Source organism: Trachurus japonicus, chromosome 8, assembly GCF_045865225.1.
Source record: "Trachurus japonicus isolate A0001 chromosome 8, Traja_1.0".
Classification (NCBI taxonomy): domain Eukaryota; kingdom Metazoa; phylum Chordata; class Actinopteri; order Carangiformes; family Carangidae; genus Trachurus; species Trachurus japonicus.
This window is the reverse complement of record NC_140914.1, coordinates 20011227-20014752: the sequence shown is the minus strand read 5'-3', so window position 1 is coordinate 20014752 and position 3526 is coordinate 20011227. Positions and strand designations below refer to the sequence as shown.

The 3526-nt window shown below is 40.1% G+C and overlaps 1 long non-coding RNA gene across 2 annotated transcripts; it reads right to left on the bottom strand.

Annotated features, from left to right (window-relative positions):
- Window positions 1-2125: 2125 nt before the first annotated feature.
- Window positions 2126-3265, bottom strand: LOC146983117 (uncharacterized). 2 transcript variants are annotated; one of them, XR_015036304.1, is made up of 4 exons: window positions 2887-3265; window positions 2639-2793; window positions 2425-2525; window positions 2126-2331 (listed from the first exon to the last, which is right to left on the bottom strand). It is a non-coding gene; the product is annotated as an uncharacterized LOC146983117 (long non-coding RNA). The 2 variants fall into 2 exon arrangements; XR_015036305.1 differs by having other exon boundaries at window positions 2425-2522.
- Window positions 3266-3526: the final 261 nt, after the last annotated feature.

Here is a 3526-nt window from a genome sequence, read left to right as displayed (position 1 = left end):
AATGTAATAAATCTCTGCAAACGTAATAGTTATTACATTTGTGGGAAATCGCGTATTACGTTTGTAGTAGGCAGCGGCTATTACGTTTGTGGAAAATGTATTAGCTACGTTTGCAGGATTATTACATTAAAAGCTGCATATTTTTATTACGTTTGTGGTTTATTACGTTTGTGGGCATACATTGGCGGGCGTTACAAGGATGATCTGAGCTTTAATCATCATTTTGATACTTATAGACATTTCCTTTTTCTTTATCTCATTTTACGAGATCTTTTCTCGTAATTACGACACCAGGATCTCATAATTACGAGAAAAGATCTCGTAATTACGAGATAAGGTGTCTAATTTTTTTTTTTATCCAGTGAATGCAATGCGCTTCCGTAACTTTAGATCATTCAGTTCGTTAATTTGATGGCTTTTTCGTTATTTTTGGAATTTGTTATTAATATGTAATCAAGTTTGTCTGTATTTTCACCTGTTTTGGGGAAATAAACCGTTAAAAGTAGGCTACCACACTGTTGCTTTTTTTGTGTCTTGGAGGTGCGTTCAAACGCCACATGCTGCATTGTCCACGGCATATGCCGTGACAGATTAATTTATTTCCTTATTAGGGACTATGAGTTTTCTCGCTTTTGCAAATGTTTAATTCCTGTTTTTCGTTTGGCTTTTAAATGTACAGTTTAATAAGTTGCATTGACTGTCAAGCTCAACCAGAGGACACAAAGCAGATGAACTGATCCTGAGAGAAGAGCCTCCACTCCGCTGCAATTGTCATTTGGTTGTGACTTGAACCTGGACATGATAAAGTTAAGTTCTCTAAACTTGACTGTCGCCTCTTAATTGTACATGCAGCACACACGATTACTTTAATGTAAGCATTTATTATTATTTTTATATCAAGAAGATTTTTGACAAGAACAGAATAAGAAAATACAGCTGTCCTTTCAAAATAAGACTGGATTGATCAAAAACTATATGACCTATCAAAACGTGGAGTAATACAACAATACACAAGACTTGTGTCTACTGTTTAAAGTTTAAATGAAGTCTCTAGGTGAAAGTATGCCTGAGCAGTGGACGTTTGTTAAACTCCAATGATTGGTCTTTTTTGCTCTTTTTTTTCCGCCCGTCCCATTGACTTCAATGCAAAATTTTGAGCAGTTTTTACAGTTGAAGAGTCTGTTGAAGACTTGAAGTCAGCTGCAAAAAGCACTGGAACCTGTCAGCTTAAAATCACGATCAGCTGATCATTCACATGCTGTCCTCATCCAAATAGGCTATTTCAACCCCCCATCTTACCTGCTCATCCCTGGCTATGTTACTGCTACTGCTGCCACGTTCTGCTGCTATCGCCACTGCTCTGATGCCCTTGCCGCTGCTACTGCTTGCATCTTGTTGCTACTGCATGAGGTTTTGCAAACTAACCACTGTGTGTATTTGTGTGTGTGTGGGATGTGTATGAAGAAATTGAAAAACTGAAGTCTTCTCAAATATTTTTCAAAACTGACAGCTGTAAAAACATAGTTGAACCATTATTAATATAGATGAAGCAATATGTGAGAGGTAATATAGATGGAGCAATATGTGAGAGGTAAAAGTAGAACATGTGAGCAGGAGGCTGAATTATATGACTTGGTGGAAAAACACCTGAATTGTTTAACAAAAGTGTAAAAGATGTGTTTGAGGTCTAATAGCAGTAGAAATAGAAATCAACAATCTATGTAGGTTTCACTGATATGAAGTAATTGTTCAAACACAACACCTTTCTTCAGTAATGTGAAATATCTATGTATCAACAAAAAGTACTAGGTAAACATAATATAAGAATGACTGTCCTTGGGATAGTTAGAATCTGTCTTTATTACAGCACTTGCAGGAAAGGAGGTTCATTTGTGTATTGCATTTCTAAAAAACGTTGTCTCCAAGTGCTTGACACAGCAGCATTACAACACTCTGCCCTTAGACCCTCACATCGACTGAGGAAAAACTCCCAAGAAAACCCTTAACAGGGGGAAAAAAACGGGAGGAACCTCAGGGTGAGCAACAGAGGAGGGATCCCTCACCCAGGACGGGCAGACGTGTGATAGATGTTGTGACGGCCAAGAATAAAACCTTATGGGCTCAACAGTATATCACATGGGCACAGTCCTGACTGCAGTGGCCCATGTTCAAATTTGACTTGGCCATTTGCTGCTTGCTGCACAGATTGGATGGTGTTGTCATGTGTGGTCAGTGACAGCACGATGGCTTGGTGGTTCTGAGCTGTGTGTCCATGCAGCAGTGCACCTCATCACTTGCCAGATGATCAACAGAAGAATGAGGGAGGTGAACCTGACAAGACAAAATAGAAAAATGTTTTGGAAAGTGAAGACCAAGACATAAATCACATGTTCAACACTTCCTTCCTAACTGATTATCATTTACCTTAAGTAATCACCTGCCAGAGAATCATCAGCCTGTCACCCTCAGTGCTCCGTCACACAGATCACAAGGTCCAGAAAGCTGTCCAGCCCTGTCGGTCTCTACTGTCAAGTGGGGGAGACCTGAAAGGAGAAGGCAGTGGACATGATATTGTTGTAAACCTACATTGTTAACAGTGTCATCCAAGTTTTTTAATGACAAAACAACAAAGCGGTACCTTTGGCTCTGTTGTGAGCAGGCATAGAAGCTGGCAGCAGGATGACTTGTGTATGTGCGGTCCAGCAGTGAGGGCTCTGCAGACTGACGGTTTTGATGATGCTGTTGTTTCTGGTCAGACGTGGCTGGATGATGATGAGGTGGAAGAAGGTGCTCCTGATAAAAGAGAAGAGAAAGATGTTGTATGTTTTTGTGGCATGAAACATATGCAGAACTTGTAGCCTATAAATCACATACTGTCTGTCATACCTTCAGCAACCAGCAGCACCACGACAGACTCATTCTCTTCAGTGAAGAACAACCAGGGCAGGCAGGAAGAAGAACTCTGTGGAACCCAGTTGTGGTGGTTCCACTGTTGACAGGATGATGCTGCAGTGCCTGGGCAATGGCAGACTGACAGCCACCATGTCCTGGCCGTTCCCAGCTGATCCTCACAGTGTTGGAAGTGGTGTGGTAAAGGTTGTAGAGGGGAACGTTGAGTAGGGGTCAGAAAGCACACAGAGTGAATGGTCTCTGGTCAGGCCACCTGCCCTGAGGCAGGGGAGGTGACCATCCCAGCTCACACAACACAGAGAACATGTACTTTCAGCAGTTGCATATAAATGTGTATTGATGTTTTTTTTATTAATTTAACAGTTAATAGGATATATTATATTAATTGATAAATATTATTTATTGAAATTCATTCAATTCATCGGTTCCTGAAACTCTTTTGGCTTGTGCATTTACCAACCCAAAACCCAAAACCCTCCCTGGTAAATGCACAAGCCAAAACACACTTTTTTTTTTCTTTTTTTTTTTTACACAAGATGATGCTTCAAGAATTTTTCTATTGATTGCAAACTGAAGAATGTACATGATGATAACAACATGATGAAAATACAATTTT